At 47.4% G+C, this 22952-nt stretch overlaps 1 protein-coding gene across 3 annotated transcripts in view; it reads right to left on the bottom strand.

Annotated features, from left to right (window-relative positions):
- LOC146806066 (solute carrier organic anion transporter family member 2B1-like) overlaps window positions 1–22952 on the bottom strand; it is a 456740-nt gene that overhangs the window by 219633 nt on the left and 214155 nt on the right. The gene's annotated exons all lie outside the window — the stretch shown is intronic.

The following is a 22952-nucleotide window of genomic DNA, read 5'->3' as shown; positions in this document are numbered from 1 at the left end:
TGGAAATGCAATAGGCCTCGCATTAGTTTGAGTTAGAGCTATTGGCATTGTAAATGGCAATGTCTTTTACCTATGTGTTACGGAGTGTATTAATGTGGCGTGTACTGGAATTATGTGAGAGGGATTGGATTAGTTAGTTAATTGTGTGGTGTGGAGTTGTGTTGTGGAATTATGTGGCATGGTGTGATGTAGAATTATGTGGATATTAATTATATGGTATTGCATGTTTTGGAATTATGTGGAGTGTAATAATAAGGAATTACATTTTTTGTTGTGCCGTGGTATGTCGAAGAGTTTAATTATGTGGTGTGCAGTTGAATGTTGTGGCAGGATGTGAAATTGTGTGGAGTGTACTGGATGTATTTGGTGTGTTGTGTAATTGTATTGTTGAGTTGTATTATGTGGTTTGGTGTCGAATTATGTGGTGTGGATTTGAAATGTGTGGAGTTGAATAGTTTGGTAAGGAATGTGTGGATAGCTTTGCGTTAGTGGAGTGCATGTATGTGGTGTGGATTGGAATTGTGTGGGTTGGATTGGAATTGTTTGTTGTGTAATTGTGTGGCATGGAATGTGTGGTGTTGAGTGGAGTCATGTGTAATGGAATTATGTGGCATGGCATGCAGTGGTATTATGTGAATAGTAATTATACGGATTATGTAGTAATTATATGGATTATGGGGAGTGGGAGTGTGTGTTATGGAGTAATTTTGTGGCATCAAGTGTACTGGTATTATGTGTTGTGTGATTGTGTGTTATGGAGCGTAACATTCCATTCTGCTTGATTTTGGAGGGGTGAAGCAAGAATAAAAGGCCAGACAGAGGCCAAACAAAACAACCACAACCCTCGAAACTGGCAAGGAAAGCAGGAAACTATATATGTCAGTGCCACTGTAAATATACCACAAGTTTACTGCTTGACCTAAATATAAAAGTAAATAGGAGTTCCAAAAGTACCCAAAACCGAGAATATAGGCAGGGGCCTGGTAGGCAAGTTTAGCGGTCACTGCCATCACGTACATGTACATTACAGTACGTCCTTTATGACGCAACAGTTTTTGGAGTGTAGTGCTTTAAGGTGACAGAGGATGGTGTTTTTTGGGGCCCTGAAGCCTGAAATTATGACAATTGGTGACTCCAAACGTTTGTAAGGTTACCCGACTGTCCAGACGTGGTTTAATTGTGATATAGCTGTTACACGTTAGGTGAAGTGTGAAGGAAACTTGTAAGTACTGTACACTGGAGTAGAGCATCATTATAATAGCCCCCTATGCTGTAAACTTGTTGAATGATTCACGCAGCTTGAATACTGTTGAATTGTGATCTGCATCACACAGTGAGTTCCAAGGAGGGTAAAAGGGAGTTGACTGCTTAACATTCTCAGTGACCCATTCACAATTATGGCGGCTAGGCAACACAACAAGTTAAAATGAAGATTTTGTGCTACCAAATGTTTCAAATCCTGGGTTATAAACTTTTATGTGGATGTGTGAAGTAGTGTGGAAAGCAAATGCTCGCGATGACAATCCTCGAGAAGATGATCAATTATATAGATTGACAAATGTTGCAGAGTGTCTAATCAAAAGCAATATTATTACCCTGGTCGCAACATAAAAGATGCCCTGTTACTAAATTCGCAATTTTCAAAATACCCTACCCATTCAGAACACAACAAAAACATAAAAACTGTTAACTATGCCTCATTCAATGCTTTGAGGAAAAGTAGGATGACCAAAAAATACGGGACAATTCCCATAAATAGAAGGAGTGCACGTTTACAGTATAGGAGAGAATGATAGCGCTCATCAACATAGAAATACAGAATACATACTATGAAAATACATAAAAAGCAATTTGTAAACCCAGTATCATACCTGCTAATCCTATAGTTTACAGATTAGAGTGCTGGCTCTGTGTGTTCTTATGGAAAGCTAGACTTTGATTAAATGCCTGTCAGCTGCGAGAGTTGGCTCCTTACAGACCTCCGGACTGCCACCACCACAGACTCCTGACGAAAACCTTTGTCCCAGTTATTCCACATGGAGCTCTCCCCCCATTCTTCCTAGGGAGATCTCAGGCTGCCCTGCATCATGCTTTTCTAATGATCCCAAGGCAGGCGCGGCCTGACCTCTGTTGAGCTGCAGTGCCTCCCCTCCCCTTAGTCTCACCTGTGCAATGCCTGCGCCCATCAGCCCCCCGCCGATCACCGTCACATGCTTGATGACCTTTCTTTGCCTGTGAGGCGCTGAAGGAGGACACCGCGCGAACGAACTGCCAAGTGGCGAAAGCCATGGTTTGTTCAAATGTCCTGTGGGATAATCCCTTGCTAAAGAGAAGACAAACCACTGGGACGAGTGACAGAAGGGCAAGGCCGGTGTGGGAGGAGCCCGTCAGTGACTTAGTCTACCAGCCGCAGGGACTGTGGACATAAAAGAGGGACTGATAAGGACAAAACAGCTAGCAATCCAGACATCTTAAAATGCAAAATGTGATCAGAATCAGAACTAGCGCCTTGGGGAAAAACACTTTCAAATACACTTTGCGCAATCGCCTTTTAAAATGATCTCAAGTATTATTGTACTCATTTTTTGCGTGTCCTACTGATGATTTTCCATATTTCCATTGTCTGTTTTGATTGATTATATATAGTTTTTCTCGCGTAATGTTCCGCGCCCCAAGGTATGTTTACTATTATTATTAGGTTTCTAGAGTCGACTATGCCTGTTTGTCTTTTCTATATCTTCTCTTACCTGTCACATTTCACTGTCTGCAGTCCGTAAAAATCACGTCTGCCGGGCATAAACACGTAACTGTTTACAGCTTCCAAAATCAGTATGGAAGCTTGGATGGGCTCTGCCCATGGAGGTCTACACAGACTCACAAGCATGGACCGCTGAGAGACAGCCAGTGACTGAAGGTGCAAACCTCAAAGGCGGCAGGAAAGCGTGGAGGTATGGGTGACTGGCGCTGTTGGCCTACTAGGAGAATGGTGTACATCACGCATCTGAGGAGAAACACTGCTTCTAATCACAGGGTGAACCCGCCAGCTCAATGCAAATAAGGCGGAAAAATAAATAAATAAACGGAGCACTGCGCTCCGATTTACAGTAAAAATAAATAAATAAACAGAGTGTGGTGTCCCTAAAGCGGGCGCTGCGCTCCGAATTAAAGTTAAAGAAAGTGCTCACCCACTAATTAAAGGAGACAGTATCACGCCGCAATTAAAGGATCCAGTCCTGGTGGGCGGGGCCAAAAGTGGACAGGGCGGTAACAAGGAGAGACTAAAAATCCTCCTTCACAATAGAAAGCCAGCGTTTAGCCTAAGCTATGACGCAAGCCAATGGGAAGAAGGGGCGGGGCTTCCAAGTCCCCTTCTGACATCGTATCGATGACAATAAGCCTCGCAGAGCGAGGACCGCATGCGCGCTCCATCACTAGGTCTGCGAGACCTAAAATGGTCTCCAAAAGACATGCTAAACGAAACCAAAAAACAGAGTCACACATGAGTTTCCAAAAGACGGGAGACGGGCTAAGCAACAGCAAAAATGAATAGTAAGAAAAACACTTGCTACAAATGTTTATTTTTAACACAGAAATTGAGCCAAAATAAAGATTAACATTACAAAGGAAGAAAAAGGCAACATTTTCAAAAGACAGGAGATGGTCTAAGAGAAACCAAAAAAAGGTCTTCAAACGACATGGCAAAACAAAACCAAAAATAAAAGGACACACGAGTTTCCAAAAGACTGGAGATGGGCTAAGCGAAACGAAACAAAAAAAGTAGTTTGGAAAACAGATGCTCTAAAACTAACTTGAGGAGTAATATTGTACTTGATCGCCGCTCTTGGGGAACGAGGACAGTAAAAGAGGAATGACAAATGCATGCCTTAAACGAATTGAAAAAAAGAATGGACGAATGACAATGCAGGCAGGTAATAACAAGAAGGGGAATGGACTGGAGGCCCACAGACTGATTACATAAGGTCTTGAAGAGACCGTGTGCGCACTGCTTAGGCTCGACCTAAAAAGTATTGCAGTTGGAGAAATTTGCACAAAATTATAAACAGTAACCTACTCTCTAATCCACTTCACATTTATTTTCATTTATTTTTTTAATGGGGGACCTGCTGATGCAAAGTGATGCTGGATGCTCTCTTGTGTCCTTACTTTCCCTTTTTTGTCTCACCCACTCAATGTTTCCCTCTCTTACTCTGTGTTAAACCAGGAAACCTTGATGTGATTTCCCCCTGCATTTTTGCCTTTGCCTTGTGTATTTTTGCTGTGTGCTGAATTTCATTTTTGCTTGTCTATATGCTTTGGGCACCTTGCCACTGCTGATCAGTGCCAAAGTGCAAATGCTCCCTCTGTAAATTGTGTATATGGATTGATGTTTCCATGATTGGCTTATTTGACTTACCACTAAGTTCCTAGTACAGTGCACTGTGTGTGCCCAGGGCCTATAAGTCAAATTCTGCTAGTGGGTCTGCAGCACTGATTGTGCCACTCGCACAATCAGCCTTTCAAAAGGGTCTCAGACCTGCCACTTGAGTGTCTGTGTGCAGTTTAAAAATGCCATGGCAACCTGGCAAGTGCACCCACTTGCCAGGCCCTAACCTTCCCTTTTCTGACATGCGAGTCACCCTTTTGGTAGGCCCAAGGAACCCCAGTGTGCAGAGTGTACTATCTGTGATAGGTAGGCAATGCTGTGATGTGTGTAACATGTTCTGAATTACAGTGAATTTCGTTTTTCACTATTGAAAGGCTGTCTGTCCCATTGGATAGAATTGGAGTTTGTTAATAATATCTTATAAATATAACTTTCCATTGGGACAAGATAGGAAGGTAAAGTTTAGTATGCCTGGACTATAAAATGCATTTTTTAGTAACAATGGTTTTTACATTGTATGTTTGAAAATACAACTTTTAGAATGTAGGCATTTTCTTGTTTAGCCATCCTGTGTGCCTCTGCTGGTTTGTGGATTGGCTGTCAGGCTTTGGAGTGACAGGGGCTGGGGATGTGCAACCCCCCAGTAGACAGCCACTTGGGGGTTGAGGTGTGTCCTACCTTTCTTGGATGAATCAGGGCTGGGTTCAATAGACCTGGGCTGCATTTAGAATAGGGGGAGGAGATTCTCTTTCACCTGAATGGGCCTGGTCTGCCTTACCCAATGCTGGCTCTACCTCCTGCAGAGAAGCTGCACCAGAGAGGACAAAACGGGTTTGGACTGAGCACAGAACCTCTGACTCCAGAGAACAAAGAAAAATGCACTATAAAGGATGGGACTCAGACCCCTGAACTTTGGATTACTTCTGGAATTCAAAAGGAACCTTTGCCAAGGAGAAGAGCTGGAGAAACTGAAGGAGAAGTACTGCCCCCTTGCTGTGTGATGTCTGGGGTTGGCCTGCAGTGGTGTTTCTGCCAAGGAAAGGACAAGGACTAAGCTGTGACCCCTGCTTGAGGAAGATCTCCAAGGGCTTGAAGTAGAGCTTGCCTCCTGTTCTGAAGTCTCAGGAACACAAATACTTCACCCTCAGCCCCCCTGAACTTCCTTGCTGGGAGTTCTGACCTGCCAAGAGGTGTTTGCTGCTGTTCTGGGGTTCTGGAGATTGTTCCTGCTATTTGGAGCTGAAAAGCAACGCAACTAAGAGAAGCGTGACGCATCCATACCAGTTTGTGTTTTTCCGACACATTGCCACCATGCGGGAAGAATTTCTTCACGTCATCATCGCGCCGCTGAAGAAACCGAAGCATTGCCTGCCCGCGGCTGGAGAAATCGCCACACGCCACATTGAGTGCACCAGTCTACGGAGTCTGAGATCACGCACCAATTCTGACGCAGGCCCATCTGTGCGGCTGCAAGAACCAACGCATTTTGGGACTGAGGCTGAAGAACCCAACACAGTGCTGTTGCTGCATCGAGAACCGACGCATCCCCAATCCCCATGCATCGCACCGGGGCCGCAGTAAGAAACCAACACATCACCTCCCTGCACAGTAAGAAACCGACGCATCACCTCCCCTTCAGTATGGAACTAACGCATCACCTCCCCTGGAGTAAGGAACGAACACATCACCTTCCCTGCCCTTAAGAAACCAACGCATCACCTTCCCTGCAGCTGTTCTTGTTTTTGATTTTGATGCTTCCAAGTTACTTTGTGTTAAAAGTGTCGCATCTATAGTTTGCTATGGACAGAACTGTTCTTACCTTCTAAGAAGTTTATTTTGATAACTGTATTTTGGATTTTTTGTCGTTTTTGTCTGTTTGGTTTAGATAAAGATTACTTATTTTCCTAAACAGGTATGGTGTCCATTTGTAGTGTTGTCACTGTATTACTGTATGTGTTCACAAATGCTTTACACACTGCCTCTGAGATAAGCCTGTCTGCTTGTGCCAAGCTACCAAGGGGGTGAACAGGGGTTATTTTAGAAGTGTTACCCCCCTGACTAGGAAGAAGGGTCCCTACTTGGACAACGGTGTACACCATAGCCAACTAGAGACCCCCAATTCTAACACTCCCTGTACCATTTTGAATGTTAAAATGTTTTTATTTATTAGTTTATTTTTTGATGGTCTTCTTCAAAGTGGTATCAGGATAATCACCTACTTTTTTTCTGTGTTAGATTGGTAAATTAAGAATGGTCTCTATGCATTCCTATTCATGCGCACGCGTCAGTGGTCATCTTGGAATAGATTTTCTTTAATAGAAAAATTGAAAAGTTGCTGTCCATGCAAGTGCATACGCAATGACACATACGAAAAATAAATAATAAACCATTTTCAAAGCCTATAGTTCTGCCTTTGAGAGCTGAGAACTTTTGACTTTAAAAGTGCTTGCTCCCTTTGTGCTTGTTTTTCTATTGTTCTCTTCCTCTTCTTTTCTTCCTTCCTTTCTGCCTTTGGAACTCTTGTACTTAGTCAAAGTCTCATGCTGAAAAATAAACCCTGGCTCTCAAAAACAAGTGCCAGAGCCCACCTCCTGCACAAATTAAGCCCTGTCCTTACTGCCGATGTGTGCAGTACGATTGTCACACTGTGCTTGCATATGCATGGGGTGCACCAAGATTAGACATTTTTGCACATACTTTCCACAAGCATTTTGAGCAGAATGTACACTTCACACACACCGGGTGAATAAAACTGTCATGAATGGTCTACTTGTCATAGGTTTCTGCAGCACATTTCATCACCCACGTGATTTAAATGAGGAGCCTGGAGTGCTGCTGGGACGGTAAGGATGATGCGCCTGCTCTGAAACAAGATTTCATGGCCCGCGTGGCCTGGTTTACCCTTGTGCTCCATTTTGTGCTGAAACATTTTGCCTGAAGGTGAACACGTGGATTGAATGTGGTCTTGAGAAATCCGACTGTATTCCAGCTGCTCTGAGTGATCACCACCCCTCGTCTGACCTGCAGCTGTGGAACAACTTCCTAAAGCGGGACTGGAGAGGGGGTTCCAACCGGTTTAAACTTCCCCTTTACACATTCAGTGTAGCAACTTCTCAGACTGGGTACCTTCCTGCAGACAAGAACTCTCTGGATAACTTTCTCTTGCTGATACAGAACAACTGCAATGTTCAAGGGACGAGCGAAGAGGCCCAGCTGCTGGTTACTGCTTCCAAATCATATTTGGATTCCTCTGGGGATGCGCTGGTTTGAGAAAATACTAGCATGGATGGAGATGAAATCTGCACTGAGAAATGTTGTGTGCCCCAGGGGTGGATGTTGTGTGTCACATGGGTGGATGTTTGGTACCACAGGGGTAAATGTTATGTGTCATAGGGGAGGATGTTGTGTGTCACAGGGGGTGGAACTTGTGTGTCACAGGGGGTGGAACTTGTGTGTCACAGGGGGTGGAATTTGTGTGTCACAGGGGTGGTTGCTGTGTGCCACAGGGGCTGAGTGTTGTATGCCAAAGGTGGGGATATTGTGTACCACAAAGGCTGGATGTTGTGTGCTACAGGGGCAGGATGTTGTGTGCTACCGGGGCTGGATGTTGTGTGCTACAAACAGGGGCTGGATGCTGTGTACCACAGGGGCTGGATGTTGTGTACCACAGGGGCTGGATGTTGTGTGCCACAGGAACTGGATGTTGTGTACCACAGGGGCTGGATATTGTGTACCACAGGGGCTGGATGTTGATTGCTACAGGGGCTGGATGTTGTGTACCACAGGGGCTGGATGTTGTGTGCCACAGGAACTGGATGTTGTGTGCCACAGGAACTGGATGTTGTGTACCACAGGGGCTGGATATTGTGTACCACAGGGGCTGGATATTGTGTACCACAGGGGCTGGATATTGTGTGCTACAGGGGCTGGATGTTGTGTGTTGCAGGGGCTGGCTATTGTGTACCACAGGGGCTGGATATTGTGTACCACAGGAACTGGATATTGTGTACCACAGGGGCTGGATGTTGTGTACCACATGGGCTGGATGTTGATTGCTACAGGGGCTGGATGTTGTGTACCACAGGGGCTGGATGTTGTGTGCTACAAGGGCTGGATAGTGTGTGCTACAAACAGGGGCTGGATGTTGTGTACCACAGGGGCTGGATGTTGTGTACCACAGGGGCTGGGTGTTTTGTACCAGAGGGGTGGGGGTGCACGAAAGATTCCTCAAGGTGCATAGAGCTCAGTGGTAACAGGTGACCTTTGAAAGTGATGGGATGTAAATACGCCTGAAGATTTGCACCAAGAAAGTGAAGCGAATATGTCGGAATAACTTCCGGGAAGAATGTTCTTTTCTCCCCCAATAGTCATAGAAATCGTACCAAATGATTCAATTTCGAGACCAAACTTTACTTAAACGAACTAAAAAAAATGATGGGTTCTAGAAAGGTACTCATGAAAAATTTCAATGTGATCACTTTTTACAAAGAAAGTCTGACTTCCTCTGAGAATGTTGATGATTCACCTTCTCTTAAGAAGACTCTTAACGTGTGCTGATTAAATAGAACATCCTTAACACAATTTGACCGAAAATCTGCCAAAACGACAAAAGTCCCACAGGTACTTTTGAAAATCAGAGTATGCATTTTACAGGGCCTATAACATTCAAAATATTTATCTACATCACTCAACCTTTTATTCATCAAGTAGATTTTCATTCATATTTTATGACGCTCCTCCTGGAAAGGGCAGGCTGGAAATACATGTTTCACAGAACTCGCAATGTCATGCCACAGATAGAAAGGGTACACCGATTTTACAGATCCCTACAGCAATGCTACTAATCACGTTACAGAGAAATTACACGATGAAGACAGGAGGCATGACACACCAGCCTTACAGGCTCAGGCCTCAGACAGAAGCAGTGTCAAGGTTGATACAAGTTTCATCTGTGCAGATGATGAAATGCTTCCCTCTCGCACCAAGGAAACAACATCTCGGCTCGTATTATTAGCTGTCGATACATATTGAAAAATGCTTTCCTTTGTTTCCAAGCTTTCATCTTTCAGTTTCTGAAACTATCCGCCTTTTGCTAACAAATACAAATTTACATATGGCTAAACAAATCCAATTCCCACTAAAGCATTTGAAGTAAGTTTATTTAAAAGTGAGATTTTTGTCCCAAAACACAAACATTTGTTTCAGCAAGTTCAGATTTGGTTCACATTTGGACCCGGGCCATCAGAATACCATTTTCATCAATTGCGCATGCGCTGCTGCCAGACATGGACCGAACCTGGTTTGATGACGAAGCATCACCATCCCATGCTATGGGTGCCTATTACACACCAGCAGAGGTTGTCCATAATTATGCTGGTATGCCATGGTTGCCCTTACTCTATGGCACCTCTGTACCAGAGAAGGGCCACATAATGCCAACAATGCCCACAATATGCCATGGGTGGCCTGCATTATACCAGGGATGGATACCGTCATGTCCTGGATGCTCTAAATACCCCACAACAGACTGCCACTAAGCAAAGGGTGTATGCTAAAGAGGCCTACAAGATGTCAGGTACAGCCACCGCTATGCCAGGAAAGGCTCTACATTGGCATCATGTCACTGATTCCCACACGGCTAGTGATCAAGGGCAACAAATTGGACCTCGAACTGCTCCAGTGTGTGGGGCCCTGGGCTCCTAGCCCTGGGGAGCCCTCCTAGCCGTCTGCCATGTCAGGACACTGGCTTGCTAAGCTGTGTTGCTAATCTAAATGGAATGATAACTGCATAGCTCTCAAAAGTGATAATAAAGGAATTGAGGAATTGTAGCAGTTTATAATGAACGACTTTGGCCTGAGCTCCTTTAAGTTTGAATGTAGGCCTACTGTGGAAGAGAAAGCGGCAAAGGAGTGACAGACGGGTGTAGTGAGAGCGGGGGTTGAGCATCGACCCCAAAGCCATATGTATAGCAAAGTCAACAATGAAAAGAGTTTATTGTTTCAGTTAATTAAAACCACAACAATGCAATTACTAAAACAGAATGCTGCGATTAAAAATGATAAGTTTCCCCCCTTTTTTTTTTGTTTCATAAAAATAGTGAACACCTTTAGTTTCTACTAAAATTACGTATGAAGAATATCATTAAAAAATGGAAAAAAATTTAACGTGCGTAGTTTACAGTTCGGTAACTCTGGAGCGATGATTAATTACTGGGCCGCTGTGTAGGATTAAAGTGTTCCTCCCAGTGTTCTGGTACTATTCTGCATTGTATTCGGGAGTACAATCTGCTTCTGAGCAGGCCGTCTTATTTGCTTTTTGCGAGCAGGGCACAGGGTTCCTTTTTAGGTCGAGCCTAGAACAGCGCATGCGCTGTTGCTCGACATTTAGTATACGGGTTTCCAAAGTGCTACCTACCAGACCTCGCTGGCCTAGCACTTGCGTTCACGTGAGTGTGCACGCGCGCAGCCGCAAATCACTGCTGCGCGTGCACCACTCGCATGCTTGCCACACAGCGCATCCCAACCTCGCGATCACTTTCGCTGTGATCGCGATTACTTTCGCTTTCACGGCGGCGCGGCCAATGCTTGTTATGTATTTATTTTTACTTCTAGCATGTTGGGCTGTCTACTAGTTAGAGATGTCATCCACTGGTCAAACATATGTATTCCCATCAGCCTAATCTGCTTTCTTCGTGCAGTGCCTGTTTAATGGATTTATGTCATTTCTGCAAAATTATTCATGGGTTTGCATTGATATGCATTACTTGCACGCACATGACTATTCACAACTAAATATTAACTCTTTCAGCGAGAGCGCAAACTATTGCACATCAAGCGGTTGAATATGGATGCAGCAAAAACCAGATTAAAGAAGGCGCGAGTTGCAGAAGCCAGGGCCACAGTAAGTATTTAATTGTCAAGTCTTCAAAAGCGTTCGCAAACAGAAGGTGCTTTTAATTTGTTTCAAAAATGCACATTCTTGGACCATCGCGATGTATTCTGGTTTTCTCCGTACCTAAATATAACTCTCGGCTGAGTGATTGACCTTTTCTGTGGTTTGTGTCTCGGCATCCATATTGAACATTGATGCACTTTTCAGAAAAATAGCTCTACTCGCGTGCTGAAATTATTAGAAGAATCTTTATATTGTGCACGTTAATCTCCTAAATGTTGCTCCAGCTCCATTGGTACTAAATATTGTATTCCTCCTTGGTGCTAAGTGCGGGTTCATTCCTGAAGCTTCATGTGTTTTCACCACCTCTAGATGGAACCCAAACCAAACCTCTCGATATCAAGAATGGCTGTCTTTTTCCGTTTTCGAATTGGCCTCTGATGTTATCTAATTGCTTGATGGGAAACACCACCCTCCAGGAAGCCGAATCCAGTTCTCGTGTGTCTTAGCCCAGCCCTCTTGCATTTTAAACACACAGGCCTTTTTCAGTAAAACACTGCTTTTAATCCGGGATTTGCCGTTTGGTAACTTTCCATTGATTCGCAAAACATGAAAAGGCTACATTAAAATGAGCTCGTGACATCCGAGCAGCCCGTACATTATATTAATTTGTGAGACTCTGAATTGACGGGATCAGGCATTAGTTTGCTGTTTTTAGCAGTGTGTGGTTTTAGGACGTGACATATAAGCTTGCTTACCGTATGGCGTGACTGACGGAAGGTCGGGTGGAGGGCATTGGAGCTGGGGCTGATTATCTACTTCTTTCCCCTGTCGTTTCCTTTGGCCTCCACTGTGACACGCATTTATTGTTGTGCTGCGGGTTACTTTATTAAAACAATGCAGGAAGTAGCTTGTCTGTTTTTATTTTCTGCTGCTGAGTTCGGCTGAAGTAGCTCATCTGCAGTACAGCTTGTTCAAACACCATTAACGAGGGAAGAGTGAAGGGGTTCTCTGTGCTCTGTGCCTTCCTCTGGCGTAATTTATAGTCATAATAGAGTTCACCATCTAACCATATAGTTATCATCACACCCACGGCATAGAAAAGGATTAAACCTAAACCCTTTTCAGAAATTACATATTTGAAATGGTTACATTTTTAGCCCTCGCCTACCAGACATGTTTTGCTGTCTGGGAAGTGAAATCCTATTGTGGATTGTATCGAAAACTTGATATTGACCCTGGCCAACCCTTCCTAACATTGGTTGTCTTTGTTCTCACTCCTGTGTGCTCGCTTTTTATTCAATGTCTTTCCTTATTCATCTTGAATTGTCATCCACTTCTTCTGTTTGTTCCTCCTGAGAGCATTGCCTCTTTATCATTCTCTTGATAGGATGGCTTGCATCCTTCCCATGCTCGTATTTAGATAGCAACATTTTTAGGTCTTGCCTAGGCAGCGTGTATGCGCTGCCCTAGGAGGGCCTTTAGCAATCGGTCTTCACTTTTCAAGCACTGCACTCGTGCTTGTGGCGGCATCCACCTTGCGGGAGCAAGCAGCGGCATGGCCACGTTAATTACAAACATATGGCCGCTGCTCACTCTCGCAAGGTGGATATCGCCACAAGCACGAGTGCGAGTGCTTGAAAACGAGTACTCTAACTTTCGGGGCCGCGCTTGTGCACTTGCTTTACTTGTTCACGTTTGTTTTGACACCATTAAGGTAGCTTGCCTCAGGCTGTCACGCCCCATTGCATGCCTTGGAAAAGTCTGATTTTGTACTCACACTGCCCTCTAGTGGCAGCGTTTGCTCCCTGCATGTTCACGGCAGACAAGCACTCGCTGCTAGGAGGGGAGAAGCAGATCTTCAGCTTCCCGGTTCGTGTGCTGTCACCACCACCGGGAGCCCTTGTAAAGCCGGGCCCGGGCCCCTGCTATGCACAGCTGCGGGTCGGCCATGGGAGCACCTGTCACAGGGTAGGGCCACGCTGCTATGACGAGGGTTCCCAGTGCCTCACATGCACGTGGGCGCTTTCCCCAAGTGGGCTGCGAACCCTTTTGCAGATGTGCTGAGGTAGTGAATTTGTACGTGGTTTAGTTTAGAAAAGAGCGCCTTTAAAATGATCTGAATGTAATAACTTTAGACTGATCTCGAACGTGCCTGTAGATTTACATCTTAAGTGTGATGTTGGACTTGGCCCTTCTGGCAGGTTCACCCCTAAAATTTTTGCGATTATCCTAGCTTTTTCCCTATGTCGTGTAAGTGGTTTTAGGCCTCTAGGCGCTTTAACACTGTGTCCCAGTGTAAAGTGCGTGCGCTCTGTGTTACATTGAATGAGACTGACCTGCCCTCCCATAGGAATGCATGGGGAGTGTGTGTGTCCATGGTAGTTCCTGATGCGTGGGGAGTTCCGGGTCGAGTTTGGTATGTGCGAACTCGTGAGAGTGAATGCTGCGCGATGATGTGTGCGGCGTTACTGTGTCTAATATAGAAGTGCCACTTCTAGACGCTGCCATAAATGTGAAGTGACTGTCTGGCTTGTGATTGGCTGGTGAGCCTGGCTCCAGGAGTCAGGATGGGTCTGCCCCGGTGGTGAATGGAGAGATCTACATCCAGATAGGTGGGAGGAGTACACCTGGGACCTGAATAGGGCTGGGCTTTCCCCACACAATGCTGGCTCCGCCCCCTGTGGTGCGACTGATGTCCCTGGCCTGTCCTGTGAATAGGGAGAGGGGCTGAGCAAAACAAAGTGCTCAGGAACCAGTTGCATCTGGTTCGCCCCTTCCCTGCACCTTGAGACAAAGGAAACCGGTGTATAAAAAGGGGCTGTGACCCCATGTAAAATGTTCTTCTTCTGATCCTAATCGGAGGGGGGGGGGCTGCTGCTGCTGCTGGGCGCCAGGAGAGACCGCCACTGGGGACTGCCTCCCTGCCTGGAGGGCCCTGTGAGCTGGCCCCTGGGCCCAGCCCTTGCCCCCCTGCCTCCTGAAAGACTTTACCCTGGACTTGGGACTCTATCGCTTTGCTTTTAATTAGGGAACCACTTGGCTTATTGAGGAGAGTGCCTTACTTGGGTGTCAGCGCGCTTGCCTTTTATCCTGGTAAAAGCGCCAGATCGCCAAGGTGAAGAGGAGCAGGCCTGCTCCGCAGCGCTGATGTTAGAAATGGGATTTCTGGTTGGCTAGGGCCTGCGCCAAAGCCAGGCAGAAACCACCACTCTAGTCAGGGCTGGGGAGTTACACGCCAAAGATAACCCCTGCTCACCCCCTTGGTAGCTTGGCACGAGCAGTCGGGCTTATCCCGGAGGCAAAGTGTAAAGCGTTTGCGCGCGCACAGAGCAACAACAACCAAGGCCCACCACAAAAGAAACTCCACACAAGGTTATATATAAAAATAGCCTTTGTATTATACCAAAACACATTAGATAATATTCACACAAATTACAATGTGCCATCTGGCACTGGGCAGAATTTACAGGGGACTATTAACACAAGCCAGGGCCACATGGGCCACTGTCAGAATTAGCACAAATCACCAAATTGTAAATGTAGAAAGGTAGAACAAATAATAAATGTAGCGCACAACCAGTAACCACTGGTAACAGGTAAGTACACCCTACACAATCCTAAAATACCTTAGGTACACATCACGCAGGGGACCATGAACTCACTAGCATAATCTCTACTAGCAAAAACAATCTCCTATGCATAAACACAGTTAGAAATAAACTTAGCATAAAGGCAATGCATATTGTGCAAATGCACACAGGTAAAAACAACCACGTACCCTAGGTGAGGGCACAACGCAAGAAAACTGTCCCCAGGCCAACTTGGCCTTTCAGGGGCTCAAACGCCCTTTGTCCAGCAGAGTCAGGGCTAGACTGCACAGGCCACAACCTAAACGTTGCAGCTGCCCACTAAGTGCTGGGCAGCTGGGAAAATGAGTTTGGGCACCGCTGTGCCTTTTGAGCCCTCTCTGGGCTCTGGAACGCCCCAAAACAACGTGGGAGCCTCGTGGGCTCTAGGTCGGCAGAAGACACGAAAAGAAATGTGCCCCAGTCACGGGGAGCCTCGTGGGCTTTTTAACAAATAGGCCATGGGACAACGTTGGAGCGGCCCGCTGCCTTCCGGGGCCGCTCTTATCACAACAAGGAAAATGCCCCTGTAGCTGGAGCGCGCTAGCGCTCTAAAACAAGCACTGCCCCAACCGTTGGAGCCTTCTAGGCTCTTAAGCAAACAATGCGGTCCCGTTGGAGCGCACTAGTGCTCTGAAACAACCAAGGCTGGCCCCGTCGTTGGAGCCTTCTCAGGGCTCTAGGAACAAACAATGCGGTCCCGTTCACCCTGCAGGCAAGAGCCCCAATCACCGGACGGACGCGGGCCTCCTCACTGCGGGGGACGCCTCCTCCGGTGGGTGCGCGGGGCTCTCTTCTCCGCCTGGCTTCACCCGGTCCCTCGTTTCTGGACCGGGACTGTGTCCTGGATCCGGCGAGGCTGCCGGACTGCTTCCTGCTACTCTCTTTGTTGCAGGATCGCGGGGTAGGCTCCCGTCCGCTTCCTGTGCTGGGCCACGCCCCTGTCCCTTCCAAGGCTGCCTGACTTCCGGTTACGGACCGGACCATAGCGGTGATTCTTCTTCGGCAGCAAGCAGGGTGGGCACCCGCGAATGAGCGCCACAATGCGGGGTGGGCACCTGCTAGTAAACACGGCAAAAGTGGGGGAATCCCTACGTCGGGGTTCCCTCGTGAATTATCGTAGCGCAGCGCTGCTGGCTACAACGAAGGCGCTCTTCAGCAAAGGCGCTTCTCCAAACAAGGCAAGGTTCCTGGAAATAAAGGTGGCAGGGGGGCAAGGGCTGGGCCCAGGGGCCAGCTCACAGGGCCCTCCAGGCAGGGAGGCAGTCCCTAGTGGCGGTCTCTCCTGGCGCCCAGCAGCAGCAACAGGCCCCCCCAGTTAGGATCAGCAAGGAACAACATTCATGGGGTCACAGCCCCTTTTTATACACAGGTTACCTTTGTCTCAAGGTGCAGGGAAGGGGCGAACCAGATGCAACTGGTTCCTGAGCACTTTGTTTTGCTCAGCCCCTCTCCCTATTCACAGAACAGGCCAGGGTCATCAGTCGCACCACAGGGGGCGGAGCCAGCATTGTGTGGGGAAAGCCCAGCCCTATTCAGGTCCTAGGTGTACTCCTCCCACCCATCTGGCTGCTGACCTCCCCATTCACCACTGGGTGACTCATCCTTACTCTGGGGATTCCCTAGCCCATCACATGACCTCAGCCAGCCAATCGCCAGACAAGGCACATCTCACACTGCACACAGAAATGCCAACTTCTAGAAGTGCCACTTCCACACTAGGGACATTGACACCGCACACATCATCGCGCAGCATTTCATCACACGAGTCCGCACATACCAAACTCGCACCTGCACTCCCCACGCATCAGGAACTACCAGGGACACACACATTCCCCATTCATTCCTATGGGAGGGCAGGTCAGTCTCACTACACGCACACACTTTACCCTGGGACACAGAGGTAAAGTGCGCAGAAGCCAAAAATCACTAACACCAGGTCACAATTAAAAGCAAAAAGTTTTAGGGGTGAACCTGCCAGAAGGGCCAAGTCCAAAAGCTGAGCTGCCCATCGTGAAAAGGGAATCCCCGGCGTGGAGATTCCCCTGCAATTCTCGGTATTCCAAGAAGCGGGTGCCCACCCCGCATAACTACCGCCTTTTCTAATTGTTTTCGGCGGGAGCCCACCCCGCATTGCAGTGATCGTTGGCGGGTGCCCACCCCGCGTGTATGCTCTTGTGGTCGCGGGTGCCCACCCCGCCACTTTATTTAATTTAAACATAGGCGGGAGCCCACCCCGCGTTCGGCTCTCTAGCGGGAGCCCACCCCGCATTTGCGTGCCTTTGAGAAGCGGGAGCCTACCCCGCATTTTGCCCAGAAGTGAATCGGGTGCCCACCCCGCAGGTTTGTGCTTTTCCGGACCGGAGCGGGAGCCCCATCCGCCAGTCAGTGTCCTGCCTGTTGTGAGCCGCTACGAGGAATACCGGAAGCCAGGCACTCTTCTGGGGGTGGGCCGCAGGACGGAAGTCGCGTCCGGCCAGAAGAGAGAGAGGCAGTACAGCGGATAGCACTCGTGGCTCCCGAAGGCTGGGGAGAGCCTCGCGAGTGCGGAAGTACGCCCCACCTGCCCGGTCCTGATCCGAGGACCGGTGCCGGGAATCGCCTGAGTTTCAAGATTAGAGCGGAGGGGGCTCGAGGCACAGTGCCGGTGCCTGCCCCCGCCAAGGTTAGAGAAGCCGTGTGTTGCAGCCATATGGGAGCGAGGCAGAGGGGGCCCGCGGCACATTGACGGTGCCTGCCCCCGCCGCATACCAGCCCCGTGCAGTCAGCAACCGAGGAGCGAGACACCACCGCAGGAGTCCCGGTGAGTGGGGCTCCAATCTGGCATTTTTGGGGACATTGTTCCAAAAAGGGGAGCCCCTGGGAGGAGAGGCTCCCCAGCCCCTTCGTGGTGCCCGCGCTATTTCTTTTGGGGGGTATAGTTTATTTCCAGAGCCTCGTTGGCTCCAGTGCTGCGCAGTAATTGCTTCAGAGCCCCGTGTGGCTCCAACGCTGGGCATATTTGTTGAAAGGGCCAGTGAGAGCCCAGGCCTCCTGTTAGACATTCTGGCCTGCACAGCTGCCCAGCAAGTAGTGGGCAGCTGCAACGTTTAGGCCTGATCCTTTGCGCCTTCTGCCTTGGCTGCGTGCGCAGCCCAGCCCTGACCCTTTGGACAAAGGGCGTTTGAGCCCCTGAGAGGCCAAGTTGGCCTGGGGACAGTTTTCCTGTGTTGTGCCCTCACCTAGGGTACATGGTTATTTTTGCGTGTGTACTCTTGCGCCATGTGCATTGCCTTTATGCTTATTTTTTTCCTAACTGTGTCTATGCGTAGGAGATTGTTTTTCTAGTAGAAATGATGCTAGTGAGTTCATGAACCCCTGCGTGATATATGCCTAAGGTGTTTAGGATTGCGTAGGGTGTACTTACCTTTTACCAGTGGTTACTGGTTGTGCGCTACATTTATTATTTGTTCTACATTTCTACATTTACAATTTGGTGATTTGTGATGATTCTGAGAGTGGTCCATGTGGCCCTGTCTTGTGTAAATAGTCCCCTGTAAATTCCGCCCAGTGCCAGTTGGCACAGTGTAATGTGTGTGAATATTATCTAATGTGTTTTGGTATAATACAAAGGCTATTTTTATATATATCCTTATGTGGAGTTCCTTTTGTGGTGGGCCTAGGGTGTTGTTGCTGTGTGCGCGCGCAAACGCTTTATACTTTGCCTCCGGGATAAGCCCGACTGCTCGTGCCAAGCTACCAAGGGGGTGAGCAGGGGTTATCTTTGGCGTGTAACTCCCAAGCCCTGACTTAAGAGTGGTGGTTTCTGCCTGGCTTTGGCGCAAGCCCTAGCCAACCAGAAATCCCATTTCTAACATGTGAGATGCTAATTTTCTGAAATTGTTCATACGTTCCTTGGCACCTCGGCTGAGACTCCCAGTGACTGCGTAGTTTGAGACAAGTTCAAATGGTGCTTTTTTCTAAAGTTGGTGCCTTGAGTAGGCCTTCAAACCTCAGCGTGACCCCGGTTTCTATACTCTTTCCTCGTTTACCTGGTGAAGAGGAGCTGTCACTCCGGGTGAGCAGTAAAATGAGCTTCATGGAGTAGGTTTCCAGCTCGTGTGTGAAGTGTCTGTATCGCGAGAGACCATGGAAGGTTTGACACATCTCCAGGACTTGCTGAGCAGCTCCAGGCGGCTTTGCTCTTGGGCAGACTTGGTGCCCAGAAGGGTGGGTGGAGGCAGACCCTCGTCCGCCAACAGCCCCCTCACCCCCTTTAATGCTGCATTATCGCCTTCCCCTTTCCATCACCCAGCCTATATTGTTCCACCATTGGCAGGCAGTCACGTGGCCGGCAGTCACATGGCGGCACGAACCATGAAAGACATACAGTCAATGCAGATGTAACAGGCATCTGAAATGCCACCTTTCCATAATGTGGACATTCTTCATGTACCGAGCATAACTTTTGGTGCATTGTGAGTATGTCATCCATCGAGTTCACTGCCGCGGAGCTGCCATGCATGTTTGACTGCCCTTAGCTACTGGCATGTTGCAATGTCCCCTAGTCCACGTAGTAGAACAGTTAGAAGTTTACGTTTTTGCTGTGATCTTCACTTGTAATTGTGTGCCCATGACATCTGTGCATACTGCAATGTTTGTGTAGTGTACTGCACGGTTATGTTCATCACAAGAGGTCTGGTGTAAGTTCCTTCCTCTAACTAACTCACTCACTCTCTCACTAACTAACTTACTCTCTCACTAATTAACTATCTCACTCCCTCTCACTATCTCTCTCACTAACTCTCTCACTATCTAACTCACTTTAACACTAATTCTAATTATCTCTCTCTCACGGACTAACTCACTTTAACACTAATTCTAATTATCTCTCACGGACGCTCTCTTCAAACTAACTCTCTAACACTCTCTCTCTCTCTCTCTCTCTCTCATGGACTCTCTCTCTCAATAACTGACTCTCTAAATAACTAACTCTCTAATTATATCTCTCAAACACTAAATAACTCTCTTTCTCTCTCACTAACTAACTCTCTAACTCTCTCTCTCACTGAATAACCCTCTCACTAAGTCACTCACTCACTAACTTACTCACTCACTAACTAACTAACCAACTCTATCATTAACAAACTAACTAACTCACTAACTATCTCACTGTTACACAGGTACTATTTCCCAAGCTTCAGCCTCCTGTTATTTATGGCCCCCCCATAACAAAAACAAACATAAGCAAGCATTGGCACACGCAGAAACAAGTTGCCAGCATTTAAAGAACAAACTTAGATCAAGACATTATTTATAGGTAATACTTTTTTAATATAGTCTTTCACTTGTACGTAATGCTTTCTTGGTCATATATAAGGTAACAAAAACTCTTTAAACACTTCTTTATTATAACTTTGCAGCATTCTACAAAGTAATGTACAGCACAGCTTAAAAACATAGGAAAAGTCACTATCTCTGGCTAAACACTTATAAGGTCCCAAAGACGAGACCTATTGGCTATGCCAATGCTTGTTAATGCTTGTGCGTGAGCCGAGAGGAACTTTATTAGTTGGGAATTCAATGGAGTGCCTGTTGGGTCCAAGGCCGCAATAATTGACGATCTACATTTTCTTATGCCGCTAATGTTCATGGCCTGTTTTAGGAAAGTGACACGTGCTTGAGATAATTTAGGACAAATACAGAAAAAAGGTGAACAAGGTCCTCTTTATTGCTCCCACATAGTGTACAATCTTTAGGCCCATCGTGAACCCAAGTAGGCTGGTCCATAGTGGACGAGAATTTACCTAAACGAAGGGCCATTAATTGTAGTTTTCTATGGGCCGAGAACGTAATGGTTAGGTATGGTGCTGGGGTGAGTGATTTATAGTTGAACATTACCATCCAGGCATGTTTTCTCTTGCTGAAAGTGATTTTGTCTGCTAGCAACGACTGGAGCTTTGCTGATTTGTTTATGGCTTGCTTGAAGGCCGGGTAAGGTAGGTTTCATGGGGACTCAAAGAGCACGTTTGCAGGTACAGAAGCCAAAGGGATGAGGTATACTTGTAAAGGGGCTGAGCACCCCAAGAAGTGAGGACTCCTAACCGCAGAGCACCCCAGGAGGAGAGGAACACCACTAGAGGGACAAAGCACCCCAGGAAGTGATGGTCACTTCACGAGGTACAGAGCACCCCGGGAGGTGATGGTCACTTTACGAGGTACAGAGCACCCCGGGAGGTGATGATCACTTCACGAGGGACAGAGCACCCCAGGTGGTGATGGTCACTTTACGAGGTACAGAGCACTCCGGGAGGTGATGATTACTTCAAGAGGTACAGAGCACTCCGGGAGGTGATGATCACTTCACAAGGGACAGAGCACCCCAGGAGTGGAAGGCACCCCTTAGCTAAGGAGCAGCCCTAAAGGCACTCAGTGGATCATACAGAGCACCCTCGAGAGTGTGGTACACCCTGAGAATGGATGTGCACCCTTAGTGGGTCAGAGCACTTATGAAAGGGGGGCGGGCAGCTCTGGAGAACCCCTGGGAGCACAGGGCACACTTGGAGTAGAGAAGCATCCTGGCAGTGAGAAGGACCTGGGGGTTCAGCCCCTGGCGAGCAAGTGCCACTAGAGGGGAGGTAGGTGTTAGGAAGGAACTGGAAGCAGATGAATCTCTGTTGTGATTGTTATTAAACTTTGCCTCCTCTTGTAATTCTAAATGTTTTCCCACATCAAAATTGTTTGCTTAAAAGTAATGTGTGGATTTAAAAGCTTGCCTACTGCTGTTCTGCTCCTCTGTACTTGCTCAATGTTTCCTGTTGCTCAATGTTTTCATGAAGTGATTAATCATATATATAGGCATGCAATTAAAAGTCACTGGTTTTAAAAAAAAAATACATGTATGGGAGAGTAGTGGAGGCCCCCCTCTGAGTACTTCGCAGGATGCCGATCTTAGGTTTTGTCACACTACTGCCAGTGGTGTTAGGGTCATGTTGCAGCAGACACACTTGTGTGAGCACATCCCAGCTCCTCTATGGCAATGAGACCATTAATATGTTTCCTTCTCCTCCGGTCTCGCTTTAGGCCGCCCTCTGGGTTCAGACTGGCATCACTGCGCCACAACGTCCACACTAGCTCGAGTCCCACTGCACACTTGGCAGGCCTTGTGTTCAAGCTTACAGCCTGGTTGGCAGTAGTGCCAATCACCATGCAGTGTCTGCACTGTGAGCAGGTGTGGTGTAGTCTCTCTATCCACGCTGTCATTCTATCCTATGCGCGTGCTGCGTGAACATTGAGCACGCCGCTGATTGGTCACCGGCAGTGGCTCCCGGACAGGGGACTTTTTACTGATAAACTCCTTTCCTCCCCCGCTTTAGGAAGTGCTATGGGGAATAACCACAGGCAGCTGCATGTGCTATCTCTGCATTGCAGTCACCTAGTCCCATGGTCTCAATGGATAACCGAAGGGGCCATCTATGGCATCCTACCTGCACTGTCATTCAGATGAAAGCGGACAAGTTCATGCACACAGGTTCATGCACACAGACGAAAGCTGCCAAGTTCATGCACACAGGTTCATGCACACAGACGAAAGCTGCCAAGTTCATGCACACAGACGAAAGTGCCAAGCTCATGCACACAGACGATAACGGACAAGTTCATGCAGGCAGATGAGAAGTATAAAGGGTGCTCTGATGAGAAAAAGAGTGTGTGCATATGTGTGTGTGTGTTAGTTTGTACTGCTGCTCAAGGCCCAGGCTCTTTCAGAGATTAAACAAGAAATCTGCAAACATCTTTGATTCGCTCTCTTTCTCTTTGGCTTGTGTCCTTTGAATCTCACTTGCATGAAAATATGCCCCCACCATCCTCATATTGGCCGTTCCCAAACGAGACCGCTTCCACCACGGCAGTGCATGCACTACTGATCAACGCCAAATATACCTCCTCTGATCAGGACTCCCGCTGTAGTTTGATGGGGGTACATCCAAAGTCAGCACCTGTATTGTAGAAGCCTTTCCTGTGGCAGAGACAGTCATCATTTAGAATATTTTCTCTTCCTTTCTTAATT

This window comes from Triturus cristatus, chromosome 8 (assembly GCF_964204655.1).
Source record: "Triturus cristatus chromosome 8, aTriCri1.1, whole genome shotgun sequence".
Taxonomy (NCBI): Eukaryota; Metazoa; Chordata; class Amphibia; order Caudata; family Salamandridae; genus Triturus; species Triturus cristatus.
This window is presented reverse-complemented; position numbering and strand designations above follow the sequence as displayed.